Source organism: Rhinolophus sinicus, linkage group LG10 (genome assembly GCF_036562045.2).
Source record: "Rhinolophus sinicus isolate RSC01 linkage group LG10, ASM3656204v1, whole genome shotgun sequence".
In the NCBI taxonomy this organism is placed as follows: Eukaryota; Metazoa; Chordata; class Mammalia; order Chiroptera; family Rhinolophidae; genus Rhinolophus; species Rhinolophus sinicus.
The window spans coordinates 27,195,340-27,219,184 of NC_133759.1; the positions used below are offsets into that span (position 1 = coordinate 27,195,340).

A 23,845-nucleotide genomic window follows, 5' to 3' on the forward strand; every position below is an offset into this window, starting at 1 on the left:
CCTGTTCTTTTATTTGAGACATATTTCTTTGTTTCCTCATTTTGGCTGCCTTTCTGTGTTTGTGTCTATGTTTGAGGTAGATCTGCTATGTCTCCCAGTTTTGGCTGGCTGGCCTTATGCCCTGTTGGGTCCTGGCACAGTCTCCCTGGTCACCTGTGCTGGGTGCTCCAGGAGTGTCCCCTGTGTGGGTTGTGAGTGCCCTCCTGTTATAGTTGAGCCTTGATTGCTATTGGCACTTCAGTGGGTGGGACTGCCCCTCAGCCTGACTGCCTGTGGGGTTTGGCCACATCCACAGCTTATGGGCTGCTGTGTGGGGCTTACCCTGCTGAGTAGGATTCACCCCAGCAGACTCTGGTACCTGTTGAGACTGCCCTTTGGGTGTGCTGCTTGTGGGGCTAATTGGGTGGTAATCTGCTGTGGTATGAAGCCAGCCTCCAGGTGTGTTGGGTCTGGGGCCTCTTGGGAGGGGCTCCGGTGCAGGCTCAGGTTCACCCACTGCCTGTGACCAGCCAGGGACTACCTGGTAGGAACTACAAAGTGATCTGTGATTTTTTTGCTGCCTATGCTAAACCTGGAGGCATGTGGGAGAGGCCATGATGCAAACTGCGGATGTCTGTCACCAGAACTGGGCCTGGGGTAGTTCTGCAAAAAGCCAGGACAACTGGAGGCCTGATGACACCTGCCAACTCCATTAAAGTTCAGCTGAGGATAAAGCCTCGTGTGGTATGTAAATTGGGTGAGGCAGGATCTCAAGGAGTCACTACAGTAGGAAGTGTTGTTGTCACCAGATTAAGGCAGGCTCTGGTTTGTTGCCAGTGCTGAGCCTGGAGCTACTCAGCAAAAGCCTGAGAGTGCACAGAGGCCAGTTGCTGGTCATCTGGGGCCCCTGGACTCAGATAGTTTTCCATGAAAGAGTGCAATGCAGGCAGGGCTGGCTGCTCATGGAGAAAGTGCCTCCAGAGTTGGGCAAGTTGTGTGGGGCAGGGTCTCAGTGAGTCAGCAGAGCAGAGCCCCGGACCCACCAGACCAATCGGATTCAGATTTGGCCTGTGGGGGTGGGCTCAACACATTAAATATGGCAGCTGCCTGCCAGCTGCTTGGGAGAAGAACCCGTCACAGGGAAAATGGGACTGTCTTCCAGCCCTGGCCTTGAAGCCACACACCTCAGTCTACTCCCTGTATGCGTCTGACACTCTTCCCCCTGCCCCAAGTCACTGTCCCCCCACCAGAGCCCAAAGTGAGTTCCTGCAAGCGAGTGAGTCTGTGTGCTGGCCCTTTAAGAGGACGTCTGGGTTTCCTTCAGTCTTCCATCACACCCAGATGGTTGGAATCCCCACTATTTTTCATAGCTAGATGTTGTGGGGGCTCCCCTTCTTGGCACCAATACTCTGGACTGGGGAACCTAGATGGGGCTGGGGTCCTTTGTTCCTCCAGGGGAACCTCTGCAGCTGAGGTATCCCTCTCCTAATTTTGATTTGCCATACAGAGGTTTGGGACCATCTTGTTTTGCGTCTCTGCCTCTCCTGCCAGTCTCGATGTGGCTTCTTCTTTATATCCTTAGTTATAAAACTTCTGTTCTGCCAGACTTCAGATGATTCTCCAGGTTGGTTGTTCTATAACTTAGTTGTAATTTTAATGTGTTCACAGAAGGAAGCAGGCACAGTGTTTATCTACTCTGCCATCTTGGATCTCCTCCATACTCATTTCTATTTGTTGGATGACTAAACCAGATGATGGTAAAGGTGGTAAGCTGGCATTTACTCAGCCCTGCCCTGCTCAGCCTCCAGAGTGGTGGTATTCTCAGCCAGTGGATTGGCTTCTTTTTGTCTCTTTGCTATCTTGTGGTTTAGGGTTTGCTGGGCCTCTGGGTCAGTAGGTGATGCCATTTTGAGATGGCTGCTGACCTTGGGTCTCATCTCCTTGGTTTTCCTTATCTTCTTCATTGCCATCCTCTCTAGGCTGTCTTTGGTGAGGAAGGCCCTGTGGAATCATGGTCTATAATCAGATGCATATTCTATCTCAGTGGTCTACCTTGTTCTCCTGCAACCTGGTTGTCCGCATGCTCTGTCACTTCTCCCTGCACAGCAGGGTTGGAATACTGTGGTTGAGGCCCATAGAGTCTCCTCAGGTATTAAGGTGGCACCATCGCCTGTGGTAAGGCCAGAACTATAAGACCTAGCTTTTGGGAGTGCTCTCTGTCCCTCATTCTTTCTCCTACTCGCACTATTCTAGTAATTCTGCTGGTAATTGCATAGAGGACCCCCATGACATGCATAGCATCTATAATGGTTATGGTCTGCTGCATGTTTACTGCCTTGCACTGGAACTCCACCAGCGCCTGTGATATTTGCTGCACCCTTTTCTCTTTCAACAACATCAAACTCCACAGTCTCTCCATCTCCTACACTGTGAAGGTACTTTCTGGGGGTAATTCTTCTTTATGGCATCCTGGTGTACAAATACACCTTCCTTGCTGTCATTCCTGTTGATGTAACCATATTCGTTTCTTACACTGAACCATTTCACTGCTCCCAAACCTTCCTTGCTATGACCTTCTTGTCCCCACTGGCAGGTGCTGCTGATGTGAAGCCACCCAGGCCACTGCTCCCTGCACTGCTGCCAGTGGTGTCTGCAGCACTGAGGGTGGGGTCTCTGACTTGCTGCTCACAGTTACGGTGATGGTGGTGGGAGCTGGCTGTGGGAGCTGCGGCTCCTCTGGGGGATGTGATGGCAACATCCTAGGCCTGTGGCAGCACCTGGGCTGCTCAGGGCTCTCTGGGGTCCCCTCTATACTCCCACTACCAATCAAGCTCTTAAAAATCTGTTTTATACTTTGGAGTGGATAGTTGGGGTGAAGTAGTGGCAGGCAAATACTAATATGTCAACTGAGCTTGGATGACATCAATGACAGTAATAGAAAAAATTATGGTCGGCTTTCCCCAAGTCCTTTGGGCACATGCCATACAATATGGTAGCCACTAGCCACAACTGGCTGTTTAAATTAATTGATTAAAATTAAATAAATTTAAAGATTCAGTTCCTTAATCACATAGGCCAAATGTCAAGTGTGCCATTGCCACATGCGGTCAGGGGCAAATGCATTGAATAGCACAGATATAGAATATTTCCATCATGGCAGAAGGTTCTATTGACAAGACTGCTCTAGTCATCACTTTGCTTAAGTTGTTTTCCATCCAGATTCCCTTATCACTACCTCTGCAAACTGTACTAGTCTTACTGAAGCTTGGCTCATTCTCACCTCCATCATGCGTTGGACGACTTCTCCACACTACATTTTCCAGTTTTCATATTTCTTGGGTAGCATTTGTAGAGTTTAGAACATAATATGTAGTCAGTATTCTTAATTTATTATTTTATGTGTTAGTCCTGCATTTTAAACTAGATTAAAGCCTGCTGAAAGACAAGTGTTATAGTCTTTATAGCCCTTCAGTGCTCTGTATGACTCCAGACCATGTAATTATTGTTAATTTTTTTCAAAGCATACTCTAGAACTAAGCTCAGTGATTTTACATGTGTCTTATAGCATGTAGGCTCTTGTAAGGCACCATTTATGATTTATTTATTGTGTCCTCAGTGCCTGACACATGGTAGGTGCTCAATAAACTCAAAACAAGAGGGAATGATTTCATTTGGTTTTCACAGCAGTAAAACAGGTATTATCTTCATTTTTACAAATTCAGAAATTGAAGTTCAGGAAAGTTCAATAATTTGTGATGAGCCACAGTGCTGCTAAACAGTGAATATAAACAGTGGATATTTATACCCCAGTGCTCCTACATGTGACTTTTCTCGCCACGTGATGGCTCATCCTCCTCTCCAGAATGAAAACCTGGATTTCTTACATGGTTATTCAAGGCTTCTTGAGGGATGAAGAGGTCTGAGACATACCAAAAGGCTACTTTCCCATCATTCAATTAGTCAAAGCAATAGAAAACCAGCACAGATTCATGGGACGATAGAATAGCACGTAGGAGTAGTATGTGCAAATGGGGTGAGAGATTGCTGGAGCCTAGACACGGACTTACCATCTCTACAGGGTCCAAGTTTCCTGGTGCTCTGGTTTCTTCTGTACTTATTGTCCCACCTCAGAACACCCTTCTGTGAGCATTGAAAGCCATTGAAAGCAAAGCTACAAGTTGGCAGAACATTCCCATTAAAAGAAGTGACCTGGGTTTAATTTTTAGAAATACACAGACCTCTGAAAAACCTAGGATGGCCTTTTATTCCAGAAGGAGGCAAATATGGTAGTCAGCAGACTGCATAAGAAACTTGCTCTTCTCCTGCATGGAGATGCTTATGTCTCCCAAGCAGAGGCCTTTTGATTACCCTCCAATTCTGACAGCTAGAATTCTTGCCTCCAAGGTAAAGTCCTTTAAACTGTGAAGCTGAAACACTTGCATCTTTCTTCCAAAGTGAAAAAAAAAGCAACTTCAGGAAAAGACAGGGAAGACATTTCCCCTCAAAGGATTGTTTTGGCTCCTTTCCATAACCCTCTCAGCAACTTCAGCGTTTTACAATCAAATAATGTCTTTTTTGCACATAATCATTTTTTATGAGGATCTGGGCTTTTAGAGTTGTATGAATTACTCATGTTGGAAGTAAGAAATAACACTTTAAAGACTGTGAATTTACTGGGGTGATAGTCTCAGCGATTCCTTTGAAAGAGGAAAGTATAACAGGGAGGCTTGGTGGATGTTTTTCTTACTGTTGTAGTCAGAGAAGAAAGTTGGAGGAATTCTGCCTTTGGGACCAAAATGGATTAGTCAACGTGAGAACATGGAAGACCATAGAAGGTGTGAGTTCAGTTCAGCTAAACTATATTTTGGGGAGCAATTAATTATTCAATACAATGAGGTGTTTTAACAGCCTTCTCTTTCTGCTTCAAGTTTCTCTTTCTGCTCTGTTTCTTTTTCAAGTTTTCCTAGCTAAAAAAAAAAAGAAAAAAATTGCAAGAGCATCTGAGCAAAGCATATTTTCAGAAAACACTAAATGAAGCTATAGTAGTAGAGAACCAGGCTCAGTCTGAAGTTTGGCTGTATCAATTTTTCAGAGATGCAGTCTGCATGGCTGTCTTTTCTGTGGGCTCCCTTGATCCTATACATCAAAGTAGTTGGAAAGGTGTTAGAACCTTGATTGGAAAAATAAGAGACTGCCAATAAAGACCTAACCCCAAGTGGGCAATCCTTGATTCCGAATTACACATCATTCTGAGAGCAAATGAGTCCACTAAACCTTGGACTAGTAGGCTGGGATTTAGAGACTAGCATTCTTCATAGCCTTGCTCTGACATGATTCATTTTGCAGTAGAATTTAGAAATAAAGTTCTAGACCCCAATTATTGGAACTCACAGAAGGGTTTGGCTAAAAGCTTGTTTCATTTACTATTGCTGTGTAGTGATCCATTCCGAACAAAGTGGTTCAAAATAACAACCATTTTATTATGCCCCCAAATTCTTTGGGGTGGCCATTCAATAAGGGCATAGTGGGCATAGATCTCTGCTTTGTGATGTATGGGTCTTCTGCTGGGAAAACTCAAATGGCTGAGAACTACAGAATCCATTTCCATGGATGGACTCATGTCTGGATGTTGGTGTTCTCTGTTGGCTGGAACCTTTGTTGGGTATGTCTGCAGTCTTTTCATGGGGCTTAGCTTCCTCACAGCATTGAGGCCTTTGGCTAGTTGGACTTTCTACAGGGTGGCTCAAAGCTTTAAATGTGAATGTCTCAGTGAACAGGGCAGATGTCGTCATCTTTTATGATCTAGCCTCAGAAGTCATAGAGAGTCAATGCTACCATATTCTATTCATTAAAGCAGTCATAGATTTACCAAAATTCAAGAGGAAGGAACAGAAGTGCCACCTCTTGATGAGTTAGTGGTCAGGTCACTGCAGAGGAGCATGATGGATGGGAGATATTATTGTAGTATTTTGGAAGACACGATCTTCCGTGTCCCTGTTTCACTTAGAACAGGGCTTAGAACTAAATGTTATGGCTTGCTTTGATGATCAAATCCACCTACCAATTATTCAGATTCATACAGTGTGCAAGATAATGGACCAAAGAGTTCATATCTCACGGAAGTGAAAGAGGGGCTACTATATATATCTTTTCTTCTCATAAAAGAGGCACAGGAACACAGCCATTGAATTTTGAGGTGGTTTGTTACACATCTATGGTTGGCTGATACAAGATATAAAATCAATGTACATTGTTCAATTTAATATTCATGTATTTAGCAAATAACCATGAGAATATTTAATTTTAAAATATCACTTAAATGTTGATACATAGTTGTGTGTATGTATGTGTAGAAAAATCTAGAAATAACTCTAACAAAAGACATGGAATACCTTTACAAAGAAAAATGTTAAAATTTGTTGAACTATATTATAGGAGATCTCTAAATGAAGAGACACATTTTTATAGATAAGTTTCAATATAGTCAATATGTTGGCTTTCCTCAAATTTGGTCTATAAATTCAATGTATTCCAATCAAAATACCAATGAGAATTTTTGTTTATTTGGTTAGTTTTGGTTTTGTCTGGTTTTGTTTCATTTTCATTTTGGTGGCTTAATTTCCCTTTGGTTAAGTTACCACTGGGTTTCTGTCACTTGACACCAAAGAATCCTAATTTATAAAATGGTTTGATGTATCATCCAGTCTTCCTTGCTTCCACTCCATCTTGCTGCTGGGGATGCTATTTTGTTATAGGACAAATAGCATGTGAAACTTAAATAGATGTGATTTTTCATCATTCCAGTTAATAAGAGATGATCAAGAGTTAAAAACCAAGTTTCAGGAGATCCAATTTAGTTTCATCAGTATCTCTAGGTTGCTGGCAATATAGTTAAATCCTCCAAAATGACTTTTTTTTTCAGTTCACAGTTATTCATCAATCATTCATTCTTATCCTCCAATTAATTATTGAGTGTCAGTTGTGAAAGAGGTGCTGCAGTAGGTGCTGGAGATAAAATGGGAGCACAACAATAGCAAACATAACTTCTGCCTTCCTGGAGTTAATATTTCTAGGTAGGTAGGGAGACACATATATAGATAATTAAATAAGGCATAAAATAATTTTAGATTGTAGTAACTGCTATGATTTAGATCAAATGAAGGCTATTTATTTTATTGGATGCAACTACATGGACAGGATGCTGGAAATTTTCCATGTAAGCCTCTGTACTTCGCAGTTTTAGAAGGATGTAGAGTTATTTTGCAAACATTTGTCTTCCAACAATATTCACAATATTTGGAATCAGACTATTATATATTGATTTTTTTAAAAAGATTTTATTGGGAAAGGGGAACAGGACTTTACTGGGGAACAGTGTGTACTTCCAGGACTTTTCCAAGTCAAGTTGTCTTTTCAGTCTTAGTTGTGGAGGGTACAGCTCAGCTCCAGGTCCAGTTGCTGTTTTTAGTTGCAGGGAGTGCAGCCCACTATCTCTTGTGGGAGTCAAACTGGCAACCTTGTGGTTGAGAGCCCACGCTCCAACCAGGTGAGCCATCTGGCCACCCAGTATATTGATTTTTATTGCTTAGATATCACAAAAAAACTTTGCCTTCACCCATCTATCACATTTTATATCTTCTGCTTTTTAATAGACTTAATTTCTTGCATTAAATGATTAGTAAGAAAGTATCTGAGTCTAATGTGCTAGGATGATAACTCAATCTTTGAGACTAGATTAGATTTAGAAGGAATAATTCAGGAAACATGAATTTAATGATTTCAATGACAAATCATTCTTTGGAAAATGGAATCAAAATGAAAAAGTAACTAATGCGATTTGTAAATAAATGTCATTATTAACTTCAATGAAAGTTTAAGATATTTTGATGCTAATTTTTTTAAAAAACTAACTTCTCCATCTATAGCTCAGTCCTATGATTCCCACCTCATCCTCCATCACTTTCTGTTGTGAATTCCATACAGTGTGAACTTCTTATTGCTTCCTGACTATAAATAATACTTTTTTGTTTTGTTTTTGGTTCTTCCTTTACCAACATCTCCCTAGAATGTCTTTTCCTTCTGCTGTCATTTAATAATGGATTTTCATAGAGTTTTTGGTTAACTTGTCAGTACTTTTTCGGAAACATGAGTGACCTAGGCCAGAATTTGGTTTCTTCAGGCAGTGTGTCCTTGTATAATTAAATCATCCCAAAGGAGCTACTGGCTGGGGTTATAGCAACATCCAGCTTTGTAGAGGGTAGATCAGTTTGTGTAACTCTGGAATCACATATTTTCAGACTTCTAGAGATCACTTGAAGTATTTGAGGCAGCTGAATAGTACCCTTCCGCTTTGACCCCCTTTTCTTTCAGTAGTTCTGCACTCTTGGGGTCTTCACTACCTATGTCTTCCATTTAATCAGCCAGTATTTACTGAACAACACCCCATCCTAGGCCCTGCGCTAAAAGTGGTTCGGACAAGGCTGTTGCAGAATGGGATCTCCGTACGGCAGGCTCTGAGACACATATTATTATACAGGAGGTATATTGGGGAGTGTTCTTAGAATCAGTACCTGTGGAAGGAAAGGGAAAGAGCTGGATGGGGTGGACAGAGCGGATGACCTGTGAGGCCATCTCAGTGGGACCTCAGGCAACCATACGGGAGTTCTGAAGAATGACCCTTTAGAGCTGCCCTGCACTGCGGCAAGAAGACTGGGCCTTATACATCTGTATCAGTGTTGGTCATCCCTGATGCAACTTTGAGTAAGGTGGCTCTTTTCAGTTTTCAACTGTTCATAATCCCTAAAGCAGCTGACAACAGAGGGCTCTCTGCCCGCAGCTCTCCCAGAAACTGCAGTACTCTCTTTTATTCTCGAAGGGAGATCTGGGCAGCACATCACAGCATCTACCACAAATGGCAGCTAGAGAGTTCAATGTCTAGGGACGACAGCTGAATAAACACCAATTCCAACTGTGAGATAAAGACTGCGATGGGAGTAAGTGTCTCATAGGAAGGGAACTTAATGTAGTTTAGTGAAAGTTTTAGGGAGCAGTAGCATCTAAGTTCTGAGAGCTCATTGGGAATCACGGGAACAAAGGTGAGGTGGTGGTAAGGGGAGAGATCGAAAAACCAGGAGGTGAGACAATAAGGAATGCTTAGGGGACTGCTTATAAACCAAATTTTTGGAGCCAGGTTAGATATCCTAAAAGAAGTAAGGTATAAGTTGAGATTAGCAAGGTGAAAGAGGGTGTGTGTGTGTGTGTGTGTGTGTGTGTGTGTGTGTGTTAGGAGAGCAGGGTGTTATAGATGGAAGTGCTTATGAGAAGGTTGAGAAGGAGGAGGAGAGGGCAGGGCGAGCGATGAGAAGAGAGGGGGATAGAAAGGGAAGGGGGGGAGGGGAGAAGAAGAGAGAAAAGGAGAAAAATAGAGTCATTGAAGGCAGTTCCAGTTTGGCTGGATGGTGGAGTTTGTGACCATGAAGGTCCTTGTGTGCTGTATAAATAAGTTTAGACTTTATTTTGAGTGTATTGAGAAAGCCCTGAAGGATTATAGAAGAATGACATCATCATTTTTGCTGTCATCTGTCTTTATCTCAGACATCTCACATTATTATTTATTCTCTGAAAGTGTATATATAGCACATTTAGGTACAACTGAGTCTTGAATAGTTTCATTTTAATATCCTGGCACATAACTACCATGTGTCAGTCATGTTTGGACACAGCATGAGGGATTTATTATTTATTATTGGGTTAGAGCTTATGAGTATAATTGTGAGAGCTGGTGGGACAGGCTATGCAGGCTGATATATGTATCTATATATCTATATGTGTATATATATATACATATATATGTACATATATATATACACACACACACATATATATATATATTGTGTGTGTGTGTGTGTATATATATATATATATATATATATATATAGCAATACCCTGTGAAGGATTGTTATCCTCATTTCATAGATAGAAAAACAGAGACATAGAGAGATTGAGAGACTTAACGGTTAGTAAGAAGAAAAATGGGCATTCATATTTGGTTGTTCTAATACCCAACTTATACTTATAGGCAGTATGCAAAATGACCTTCTCTGCCAAATACTATAAAAAGGTAGACAGATGCTAATTAAAAAAAAAATCCACCTTTGCCAACATAGCATTTAGCCCTAAAATGAAGGCAGATAATGCGTAGTGATTCTTGCCAATGACCTTTGCTGCCTGATACTAGGGTTTCTCCGTGATGCTCTGTCATCTGGCAGCTGTCCATCAAGGCTTCTATAGAAGCATTGTGGCTGTAACTGGCTTCCTGATTTTCTGAGATTTGTAGAACGTTCTAAACTGTGGATATCTAGGTTTGGAACATACATGTTATCACTAGCCATACCCCAAAGCCCTCTGATGACTGCTTCTTAAAATAAAAGGCTTCTCCTGATTTGTTTTGCCAGCTATTAATACCTTATTACCATTGAGAGAGGTCATTTTTATGATATGTGGAAACAGAATCTGGGGAAAGAGGAGAGGTATGGTGACAGTTTTTAGTACCCCATACTAGAGCTTTATCACTTCAATATGTTTCTGCCACTTCCAGCTTCCAGTCTCTGCATCTCTGCCTCTCTTCCCCAGCCAGGGAAGACTTCTCTGACTGAGTGCATGGCAGCCCTGACATAGCAGGGAATTAACTTCCCTAGTAGCAACCCTCAGCCAGTGACTGCTGAGGGGTGGAGGACAAACACAGCTTCCTTACCCTCAGCTGAGGATGTGATTTTACATGATTTTCCAGTCGATTAAAACTCGTTACCCACGGTGTTAACTTACATGATACACACTGTTTACTGACAGCTTTCTCTTCTATAACCTTCTTTCTTGCTTCTCTACAGGTATTTCCTGCACTTTCTAAGTCACCTACTTGAACTTGAATCTTTGTCTTAGAGTCTGTTTCTGCAGGTATCTGAACTACGATAAATGGGAAGGACATGAAAGGGAGATGAAGAAAGCAGAACATAGGGTAATAGAGGGAAAGAACTAATGGGAGAATTTGGATGGGAAAAGAGAACTGGGATGGATAGGGAATAAATAACATGGAGAAACTACTGGGTTTCTTAGGGAAAAGGAGGAGGTTGTTAATCTAACATGAAAACAAAATTCCTTGGTGGTTTCCTTTCACAAAAAGCATCTGTTAATTGCATGTAAATTACATCGGTGATTCAATCCAATCACCTCTGCATTGGCTCAAGGTCAGAAGACGTACTTATCAGTTGCAATCTTTGAAGACCTTCAGTCCATTTTAAAACAAAACTTAAACGGTGCAAGAGACCTTTTATAAGAAAAGTCTAATTTCACAAATGCATCACTTATGTAGTCCTCTCAGGTCTGACTTTTCCTTCTTCCCTTTTTCTGATTTGCATACCCAGAGATAAGCATGATTTCTTTCTCACTTTGTAGCCCACTTTTTCCTTTTCAAATTTTGAAAAAGTTAAACTCAGAGCCATGTTTGTTATCCTCAGTGCTTGTAATAGGACTTGGTATTTTCCAAAGTGTGAAAAAAATTCAGCCTGAATGCATCGATAGTTAATTTTCTATTGAATTGCTTTATTGAATATTTGCAGTATAATTTAGTTAGTGAATAAACCTTTAGTTAAACACAATAACTTCTCCTTCCAGAAGACTCTCTGGGGAAGTATCTGAGTTTCTTTTAGCTTCCACTTCTCTGACAGTGGACCCCTAAGTGTTTCCTCACCTGGCACTATTTCTTTTTGGTTTGTTTGCTTACTCATTATTTGGTTGGAGTTACCTGTCTGTGGAAGAAATTGTGTCATTATATTATAATGGGTGACTATATTAAATAGAAGCCATGTATCTGGGATGTCTCATAAGACGTTTCCCTATCACCAATGTCAATAAATTTTTGTATCTTCCCAGAAAAAAATGGTGCTATCAATCCAATAATGACTTTTCAGACAACCATCCTAGATATATTTTCCTCTGTATACTTTTGGGACACTAAGACCTGAGAAGGTTGAAACATTGCTTTTTTAAAAAATCATAATACTAGGTAGAAGAATGGCTGGCTTTAGGAGCAGTGCTTTATTACTGCTAGGAACCATAGAACCACATATTCTCAGATTTCTGTTGGTTACAATCATGGATTAACAATAACAATAGTCTTAGGTGGTCTTCTAGCATCTGATCTCTCCTACTTTTTCTGCATCCTTTGTTATTATTCCAGAGTGAAAAGCTGCTTGTATTTTTTTCCTTCCTTAAACTACCTTAATGCCCACCTGCCCTCCCAGTTCCTATCCAGTCTACATCCACTCTTCTGGTTTCAGCCTGTCTCACCAAGCTTTGCTTCAGCTACCACAAAGGCCTTGCTTTCATAAAACCACGTGATGTTTCAGGCCCCCACGCCTTTGCCCAAATTTTATTTTGCCCGGTATGTATTTGTCATTCTGTTCAGCTCCTGTTATTTGTCCTTTAAGACTTCAGCTAAAGAGCCTTTTTTAAATTTACTTTTGAAGACTTTTTCCCCCCAAGACCTCTAGGGAGACATAATGCCTAGTTTCCGTCCAATTTTATTGTTGTACACATCACACAGATCGACGAATATTTATTTTGTGATGTCTGCGTCTCTCTTTAGACTGTGAGATAATTTTTTCAAGGGCAAGAGACCTTAATGATCATCTAGTTTTTATTTTGAAAGATAGGGCAACTAAGGGAGAGACATGACTCTCCCAAGGTCATTGAATAAGTCTTTGCTCAATACCATCACTGCCTTTAATCCTAACTCACAAATATTCTAAAAAGCTTTTGTTAGCTTTTTTTTTTTTTTTTTTTTTTTTTTAGTGAAGTTGATGGGTCCAGAGCAATAGATAGGAATGAAGATCTATTATTTATCCTGATATTTAGTTTTTTCACCACAGAAGCTCAAAGCCCTGAAATTATTTTTAAAAGCTTATCACCAAATTCTTAGTTTGCTGGGATTTGATGAAAAGCTTATTCAATAATAATATACTTTTCCCTTCAAATATCATAATAATTTATCTACTGAGTGATCAGTGCCCACAGTTGTAAAGACACCCACCAAAAAAATATTTCTGCAACAAATAACTTTTCAAAACTAGATATGAACCAATAGCAATACTGAACAATATTGTTGGCTTTATTTTACATTACTAGGTATTTCCCTCTAGTTTTGCATCAAATGTAATACAAGAAATAATATCGTGGTTCTAGAAGGACAAGTAACCAGATTCTGTCTTGAGGTAGATTAAAAAGCCTTTTGAAAACTTCTGGGCCATTTTCTAAGGCAGGGAAAAGAGTTATAAGCAGTTGTTATGAACTGAATAGGTTTGCAAAGTCCTGAAATGTAGGCTATATTTTAGGACTTCTTTCTCAGGGAGAATGGGGAAGACTATAGAATCCTTAAGAGATACTCTAGAGACACTGATCCTGTCTACACAGTCCAGATGTAGGGCAATATTTCTAGTCCCATTTCATGTCTTCATGACAAGATATTATGTGGTGAGTTTTTATTTTAGTTCCAGGATATTGGTGTAGACATCAGTAGCTTTTACTATATCCCTCTCTTTTTCTTGTTTATCTAATTCAGTCCTGGCACTCATTTAAGTCGGCAATAGCTTCCTAAATTTGGTCTCTGGACTGTCCCGTCCAACCTCCCATCTGACACAGCTCTGATTATGCCATTCCTCTCTACTCACATCTTTGTTGAGCAGCTGCTATATGTAAGGCACTGTCTAGGCACTGGTGGAGACGGTTGAGATTGCTCTTGTGCAGTCTTTCCAGGAGGACAGGCATTGTATAGGGCGTTACATACTTGGTGCACAAGGAGGTTGTTGTAGCCACACTGGTGAGCTAAGGGAAAGGGAGCTTTCAAAAAGAGGAAACTGCACGTGGGGAGACCCTGACACAAGGAGAGCCAAGCTGGAGTGTGGTAATCAAAGTGGGAAAGTAGCAGGGAAGAAAGATAAAGATGAACACAGGCCAAATTGTGCAGGACCTTGCAAGACATTTTAAGGAGTTGGAATTTTGCTCTATGTGTGATAGGGAACCCATTGAAGGGGAAAAATGTGCTCAGATTGACCTTTTTAAAAAGTCATCTTTATTTCCGTTTGGAGAATAGATTTCTGTGTGGAGAAGGGGAAAAGCTGAAGTGGAGAGCCAGTTAGGAGACTGTTAACACTCGTCCAGGCGAGAGACAGCATTGACTTGGAGTTGGGTAGATTCAGCTAGGATTAGAGAAATAGGAAGGTTCAAAAGAGTTTAAGGGTTTGATTCTAGACAACATTATGATTGGACATAGAAGATAAGGGAGATAAGGGAGAAAGAAAAAAATCAAGGCTGGATCCCGACTATTGGGCTTGAAGAACTGGGTAGATAGTAACAGAATTCGTCCAATATAGAGAACCATAGGGACAGAAGATAGGTTCAATATTTATGTTGTTAGCTTAATGGTGTTTGTGATGTTTCCACATGGAGACGTCTTTAGGCAGTTGCAAGGTATAAACTCATAAGTCTAAACTCAGGGAAGAGGTCTTGAGATGTAGATTTGGGTTATATAGCTTGTCATAATGACGTAGAGTAGATGAGATCATCTAGAGAAGACTGTGTAGAGTGAGACAAGAAAAGGGTTAGAAGACAGTCACAAGTGATGCCAACATTCTTCAGTGGTTTGTTTTCAACACCCTACAGCAAAAAACCCGAATATTTTATTATGGCATTCACAGGTATCCATTTTCTTGTCCTCATCTTCTAGTTTTTCAATTTCAAATTCTATTACCATTCTCCAGTTTACCTTGTGTTCTAAACACACCCAATTCTGTGCTATTATCCATGTTGTCTTTCAACCTGAATTCCCTTTCTTTTTCTCTGTTTGCTAAAATCTTTGTCCTTCAAGGCTCAAAAATAAATAAATAAATAAATAAATAAATAAATAAATAAATAAAGTCGTTCCTCCTTTCTTGATCCCATAGTTTATCTCCACTAAAACGTAGAATGAATAAATGAATAAACAAGATATAGTAAATGCATTTGACTTACTTCAATAAAAAGGAAGGAAACTAACATTTATTCAGCACCTATTTTGTGTCAAGAACATTGTTGAGCCCTTTACCTATAGACGGTATAGAGTCTTGTTTGGTCCTCACAACATGCTGTAAAAGATGCATTATTATTGCTCCCGTTTTGTATAAAAAGGAAAATGCCTATTACATTTTCACAGCATCACACTAGCTTTTTTAAAAGTTGAGTTTGTCTTATTTACATACATATCAAAACAACATTTGAGTCAAGAAATAATCCTAAAAATCACTGAAAAATTAATGTCCCATCCTTTTTTTTCCCCTCAGGCAAGATTTCATCCTATTTTATTTTAATGACAATAATTACTTTGTTCTCATTGATTCCTTCTCCATTCTGCTTACTTGACAACAGGTTCAACTTCACTCTCTACTAGATGTGTGGTAGCCTCTAGAGCTACAAAGATTAATACAAAACATTTTTTTGTCTTGAACAAAGGCATTATCTGCAGTGAAAAGTAAGATGAGCACTGTAAATAACAACATTCAGAGTAGCATCCCTGAATCAACCAACTTCTAGATAAGTAAAAATCTAGATAGAATAATGAGGTGACTTTATTTTGTGTTATTGGATTTGTTTTTCCAGTTACACAAGGGAACATATGTTGGGATGAACTGGAGGAATTATTTAGAAATAAGAACATACTTTGTAGTAATAAGGATGTAGAAAATGTTTTAGAAGTTCAGTAAAGATAAGTTGTCACTTATGCAATGCTTCTCAAACTTCAATGTGTAAAACCTCATGTGTAAACCCTTAGGGATTTTGCTAAAATGAAGATTCTGATTCTGTATGTTTGGGGTGGGGCTTGAGAATCTATTCTAACAGGCTCACTGGTTGGAATGTTACATTGGTGAAGTGAAGACCTAATGTATGTAAATTTTATGGTTGGATTCATCTTTAAGAATTACTATGTACTTTTTTTTTAGAATAAAGAATAAAATTTGGAGAGGGTCAAAGAAAACGTGAATGAATTTCTGGTTACTTGAGCATTCTGAAAGAAAACTGAAAACTCTGGGTGGCTGGTGTCCCTCCCTGGAAGTGTTTGTGGGATGGAATCAATGGGGGAGAGGTGGTGATTATGAATCCCTAGGTTCAACAGAGGACCTACCCTGGGGCCTATGGCTGTGGCACTTGGTGTAACCAATGGGGTTTTGAATCAGTAGAGAATGTACACTCAGGAACTGTGTTATTGGGTTAAAATTGAGAGCAATATGATAAGTATGAGTCAGGATGGAGAGTCAATACCTATCCTGGCAAAGAGCAGGAGAAGAAAAGGCAAGATCTGGAGGAATTTCCTGAGCTCAGAGCTGTAGGGGGTGACTTTCTTTTGTATTTTCCATGACCCAAAAATGAGGTCTGAAAATTTGAAGGTACAGTCCAGAAACTGACAGCAACTGTTTTCTCATTGTGCTTTCTGTGCCTCTGCTATGTAGAGGAAATAGAGTATTCCTGTTTTCTCCAGAAATGCTGTCCTTAGCATTAAAGACAGACCGCTTACCATACTGGGTAAGAATGGACTCAAAATGTCTGAGTTTAAATCCAGACCTTGCCATTTCCTATTCATAGGTCATTGAATAAGTTATTCATCTCTCGGAATTTGTTTCCTCATCTGCAAAATGAGGGAAATAATGATGTCAGTCCCATGGACTTGTAATGAGGATTCAAGAAAATGGTGCTTAACATAATTCTTGAAACTTTGTAAATATTAGCATTAATTATTGTCACGAATCATTGGGTGGGGTCTTAATAACGTATGATTTCTATTTGCAATTACTTATGGCCATTTAATAATCTCTGTTCATAATGCCAGGTACCACTCTAGGCATTGTGGGTATAATGACAAATATAAGAAATTCTCTAAAATTACTCTCAGTTTTGTGGTTGAAACAGAAACACACACAATAAATTTTAACATGATATAATTAGTTGTGTTCTAAGATATAAACTGAGAGTATGGCGCACTGCACTACTTTTTTTCCACAAAATTTTTGGGTTGGCTGAAAGAAGTGTATAAAGTGGGAACATGCCTCCATGAGAAAAACAACTATAAACTCAGTCTTCTTAGGACAAAAGTGGAATTGAGTAAAAGAATTCCCTCTTCTTGCTGTGCGTGAAATTGCATTCTTATTATCAAAGCGTGTTTCTTTAAGATTTAAAGTTATATGTGCACTTCTTTTAACATCAATGAGAAAGAAATCTGCCATAAGAAGCTTTAATCTTAGAGTTGAATAACTTATTTATAAATCCAAAAGCCTGAGTAGGTAATTGGATTAATGTGTGTTTGTGCGCACGTTTGTGCGCCTATCCTTGAAATCGAAACAAAAGTTGGGGATGAGCCAGATTAGTGGGTTCTGTTGATTCAGTTCACTTATTAAATGAATTCTGATTCTAATTTTAAAAAGACATTGAGGCATATTTTAGACAAAAATTTCTTACATAATAAATCATAATAATATTTCTTGTCTTTAGAAGTTTTTTCGATTCAAAGGGGAGGGGAAAGATCATGAGTAGATTAAAAAACACAGAAAAAGAGGGCGAATGTATTGAATGAACATTACTGTAATGAAATAATAATGTAAATATTATCAATGAAAAAGACTCCTCAACAATTGATGTTTATTTTCTATAGTTTCTGTCAATTTTTGTCCATACATACCAACTGCTATTTATATAGTTTTAATTATAGCACAGGATACAATTTTATCTTCTTTCCAAGTAATATTTTGAATAATTTCATATCATTTATATCAAAGTTATGAATTATCAAAGGCTTTGATTTTGTGAAAAGATCTAGCCACATCCTTAAAGAGTAAAATTGAACTGGATTTGGTATACAAGGTATGCTCAACTCATTAGCTATTTCAGTAAGCATAGCCTCCCAAAACAAACAGCAGCTTTTCTGGTATTTATCACATGTTGATTTCTACTTGTCAAGTTTTTCATTGAAATTCATATCAGTTAGAAAGAAAAGTAGTAGATGATCTACATATTAACTCCTCTGTTGTTTTCTTAGGCTGTCCTTCACTAAACAATAGAAAAAAAAACTAATGTTGCTAATTCAGGCTGTGGTTCAAATCCCATGCTCTTGGAAAAGAACTTTGGGTGTCTTTAGTTGCGCTGCATTGATGTCCTGAATCAGTTCAAAATGTTTACCTTTCATGGTCATTTTGACTTTGGGGAAGAGCCAGAAGTCACATGGTGCCAGATCCAGGGAATAAGGTGGATGAGGACTCACCGTAATGTTATTATTTGACAGAAATTGCCGTATCAGAAGTGATGTATGACACAGAGTCTTTCTGTTTTGATCACAAAATACACTGAATGCTGCTGCCAAGTGCCATCCAACGGAAAATCCTCAATATGGGAAGCGGCGTGTCGAACCTTAGCAACTGTGTGACAAGTTTCAACTTGTTCCATGTAGTCAGTTGGGTGTGAGCTACCGTTGAGAGAAGGTATGTTTTAAAGTGTGCCGTACATCATTCTCCATCATGACAATGCTCGTGTCACACATCACTTCTGGTATATGGCAATTTCTGTCAAATAAAAACATTATGGAGTGTCCTCATCTACCTTATTCACCAGATCTGGCACCATGTGACATCTGGCTCTTCCCCAACGTTAAAATGATTCAGGATACTGAGGCAGCTATGACAGCACAACTGGATACACTCATGAAAGAGGACTTCCAGAACGGCTTCAGAAAGTAGCAAGAACAATTGGATAAGTGTGTTCAAAGCGAGGGGGAGTATTTTGAAGGGGATTAATGGCAATGTGTCTTTGTAATTAATTTTTAAAATTTAAACATTCACCGTATTGTTTAATCACACCTCATAGCTATTACAATACCATTGACTATGTTCTCTATGCTGTACTTTACATCCTGTGACTATATATTTTTAAAATTATAGTTGACATGCAATATTATTTTATATTAGCCTTAAACCTGTTTTTTTTTTTAAATTTCTATCCTCAATGTCACTGCCTGGGTTTAGAACCTAATAGCTTTTTACTTAGGCTGTTGCAGTGGAGTCCTAATGGGTCTTCTGCCCTTGTTCTCACTGGCCTCAGGTCCTCCACACAGTAACCAGAGTGATGTAAAATTAGCCATGTCACTCTCCTGTTTCAAATCTTTCACTAGCCCTCATCATCTATAGGAGACGTCTAAGCTCCTTAGCATGACTCCGGACTTCATTATCTGGTCATCATCTACTTATTCTAATTCATTTCACAGTTCTTTTCCTTTGTGCTTTCCATCCATCAATTTAAAACTTGTTAATTCCTTCTAGCATAGCATGGGGCCGTCTACCTGTCTGCCTTTATAAATTATGTGGTCTCTAGATTGCTCTTCCATTCTTTCTACATATGATAAACCCATATTCATCTTTAAAGCGTATCTTAGGCATTAACTCCTCTCGGAAGCCTTGCTGACTGTTTCAGACAAAGTCAATTATTTCTTCTATTGCATGAAAGTGCTTATGTTACTGAATGTATCATTCTGAAACATGATTATATTTGTCTCTTCTGAGTACTGTGTGAGCATGAATGTTGCCCATGATTTCTGGTTCTTACACAGAGCTTGATGTATAATAGAACAGACAGTCAGTATGTATTTTCTTGGCTGAACTACTGTTGTGGAAATGATGTAATTTTATTCAGCAGTGTCCTACTAGAGATGGGGAAGGCTGACAAGCTGGATCAGGCAGCCGCCAATGAGATTGCGTCCAAAGCCAGGAGGCTTCCTCCCCCAACGCCGATCTCAGAGGGTGAGTGAAGTCAGGGGGTCGTGTATGTGGAACAAGCTTTTGGAAAGGGGCAGGCTATGTGGGAATTCAGAGAGAAGGCAGAGGTCTGAGTAATGATGTGATCCCTTTTCATTATTCCTCAAGCTTTGAAAACTCAAACTAAACTCCTGAAATCATGAGTGTGAGTGGGTATTTTAGGTGTTCACATCCAAAGGGCAGAATTTCATCTGCTCTGCAAGAAGGAAACTTACTGAGGTGTTACTCTCAGAAGAAGGGGCTGAGACAGAGGAGATACTACAGAAGTAAAGTTGGAAGTCACTAGAATTTTGGGGCTTGTGCTTGAGCTTTACATGCTTTATATCCTGTAGAAAGGACTTTAAGCCTATTAAACTGAAATCTCTGAGGGACAAAGAGGCCCGGGTCATATCTGGATTGCAATACTTTCTCATAGAGTTTATGGAAAGTTAAAATATTTCAAAATGCCCAGCATAGGGCATGACTTTTAGTACAGTAAAAGTAAGTTTTCTTCCTTCCTAGATTTTTCTTTCAGAGGAAAGAGAAAAATACTTCTCCTGTTTAACTATCTTATTATAAATCTAATTTACATACCTACATGTTTTATGGCTTAATTTCTGTTAAAATACAAGTAACCCATTTATAGGGCTATATATTAAATACCATAACAATAAAAATTATCAATTGACAATTACAAATCAAACCATTTCTTGAAAGTAAAAGTGAAGAGAAATTCTGCTGAAATGCTTGTTGACAGGTGTGGCAGACACATCTCGTACCCTTCCTCATACCCTCTTGGCCCAATTTTACCTCAGCTGTTCCTGCAGCAACCAACTTTGTGCAGGTATGACCTCCCCTCAGTTATACCATAGAGCTTCAACTTTCTGCCTCAGGGTTTCCTGATGCTGTTGCCTCGGAAGCTTGTGGAATCCAACCAGTATCTGCATAAGAACAATCTGCCCTTGCAAGGGAGTCAGCATCCCATGGGCAATGCTTGAGCAACGGGAAATGGGAGCCAGCAGATAGATGCCCCCTCTTTTGTCCCTGAGGTGTTCAACTCTGAAGCATATTCTACATGACTTCTCAGAAGGCTCCAGAAGGATTGAGGCCCAGGGGCCCACGGTAGTGACCAAGCCAGGATGAACAGTCACATTTGTTTTCTCTCTTTTTCTGTTTCACTCCCACTACTTCTTCATTCCTGTTGCTCAGAATCACATCCCAAATAACGACCTGCATATGGGCTCTGTCTCGGGCTCTGCTTTTCCAGAGGAAATCCAGGCTAAGATAATAAGCTGTGGCAGACACGTTTTAAGCACTACCTTAGATTCTCTCAAAGTGGTAGTGTATGGGCCTTGAGCCACTGGCTCATGGGATGCCAGTTGCCAACACCACCAGAGCTGCGTTTCTCCTAGGACAGGCTCCATGGCACCCACCATGGTGTGAGCCCAGTTCCAAACCACTTCTGATCCGTGAACCTCAGCTCCTTTCTCTTTCACTGGACTCAGAACAAACATGCTGCAGTGGATGGGACCTGGCTTTCCCCATTGCTGCCAAAAGGAGACAAATAACACAGACTAGCTGATCAGAAGAGTTCATTATGGAGAAACTGACCAAATGGGAAACAGTAGATGGGGAGGGGAAGCCATCAGATAAATTCTGCTCCCTTCTTCCTTCTTGTAGATGGTCCTGAGGCATAGTTTTCTACACAGCTTGCTTGGAGATGTTAGTACAGCTTAGTGACCAGCTGTGTCTCTTTGTGGCTTGTAAAGCAGTAGCTGGCATGGTAATGTATCACCTTACTGGTAATGTCTCTCTTACTGTTCAGCAATTGCATCTTTCAATAAAGCATCAACACTTTAGTCTTGTCTCAGGCTTGTTTTCTAGGGTACCTGAACTAAGACACAGGTTCCTGAGGGCTTTTTCTAGGCTTCTGACAATACAGAATAACTGTGGGGAAGTAGAAATAGACTTTGAAAAAGTTTATATAATAGGAAGTAAGCTTTGGAAAGGTCTCAAGATTACACTTCTTTCTTATAGCTCAACATGGAAGAGATTAGTTCCTTTGATGTGGGATCAGTGATAACAGATGAGAGAGGTACGTCAACCCATCCCCATGGTGCCTTGTACCTACCTTAAACAAGGCAAGAAGGATATCTGCTTATCTGTTCTTTGTTTCAGCCTTCATCTTTTATTACCAAGAATGTGAAAATACTTTGAAAATGAAAAGAAATTATTTTCTGAGTATGAAGAAAAGTATGTGTACGGCCAAGAACTTGGAAAATTCAGAAATTTGTCAAGAAGTAAACCAAAAGCCCCTGCATTCCCCCAACCCACAGAGCCAGCTAAAGTTGTGTGCAGTTCTTTCTTAATTTAAAAAAATGTATTTATAATTATGTATGTATACACAGGCTCGCATGCATAATCTATCTTCCTTCTCCTGGAACTCTCTCCCCACTCTGTACCCACTGAAAGCCTCTTCAGGCCCTAAAATAAGCTTACTCGGAACCTCTCTCATGAAGGTGTCTCTGATTTTCCCTATCAGATCTTTTTCTAAGACACATCGTATTTTGTCTTGTACTATAGGGATTTTTGTTTGTAGGTACACATTTTTCCAACTAGATTGTAATCTTCTAGACTAGAAGGCAGAGACCATATCTGATTTATCTTTGGAATCCCATATTACCTGACAAATGCTGGATTACTATTTGATAAATGAATAAATATATAATTCAGCCTATAGTTATTTTTCAGTACCTTCAGCACTGTATTATTTCTTACATGTGATTATCATTTCACTGCATGCTTTTCTCATTTATGAATGTGTTTCATTTTATCCATTTAGATTGTGAAATTTCCAAAGGCAAGAACCTTTGCTTATATTTCTCCGGTGTTCTTCATGACATTTATCACATTATTAACTACAGAACAGGTATCCAGCAGACCTTTGTTGAATTCCTTCACTGATGCAGCCTGGTTAGCAGATGCTGCATATCTGCCCCCTAACCCCCTAAACCGGCCAAAAGCAAATCAATTATAGGTTTAGGAAATGTTTGGAATCTGTACTCGTGATGTTCCACGAGAATTAAAAGCGGGCTCGTCCATGCACGTCTGAGAATGGTTGTAGCTTATTCCTGGCCATCAGTCACTCTCGTTGAGAAAATAGACCAAATTTGTTATAGACGCTCAGTAATTCAGAGAAGTCCGCTTTTGACAGAATGTAATTTCCACTGTTTAAAGTTAGAACCTTGTGGTATGAAACCAGTTTGTTGATTTTATAAGATTAAAATTCACTTATGTGAGAGAAAATACTGAACAAATTCAAAATTTGAAGAACGTAATTATCAGTTTACATTGACTTTATCCCAAATAAGATGTGGCACGGGAAGGTAAATTCTGGAGTGGGTACCAACCCTCTCCTTCTGAGAATGGAAATGCATGAGCGTTTTTTAGGACAGTCCCATGATAGTTTGGAGTTAACCCAGGTTCCAATCACAGTTTTGTCCATTTGCTTCACGGGTAACCTTAGACAAGTCACTAAATCTCTTTAAGCCACAGTTTTCTTCTTTCTGAATGGGATAACAATGCTACCTATTTAAAAAGATTATTAGAAGATTAAGAGTAAGATTAAGGAAGCCCACAGAAAAGATTCAGCAAAATGGCAACCTATCACCATTATTCAAAAAATATTATCATTACTTTTATTACTTTGTTCTCAGACTGTTAAATAAGAAAGAAATTGGCATTCATTAGTATTTAACTGTTTTTTCTTACCAAAGTCAGGATGCATTTCTTTTGCCTCCTTTTCCACTTTGATCCTGTTCATGCCTTTGCAGTAGAAAAGCAATGACAGTCACTTTTATTGGGGTTCTTTATGGCTGAGGATGCTGCTGCCCCCTTCCCTACACAAATCCTCCTTAAGTGTGGCAAATACGAATTACTGAAATGAGAAATACAGAGGGTGCCAAAAATATTTTTTCCTTAAGAAAGGAAAAACTGCATTAAAATTG

The 23,845-nt window shown here is 39.6% G+C and overlaps 1 pseudogene; it reads right to left on the reverse strand.

The window, feature by feature from the left end:
* Positions 1–1,757: 1,757 nt before the first annotated feature.
* On the reverse strand, positions 1,758–22,940 carry LOC109444543 (Y-box-binding protein 1; annotated as a pseudogene).
* Positions 22,941–23,845: the final 905 nt, after the last annotated feature.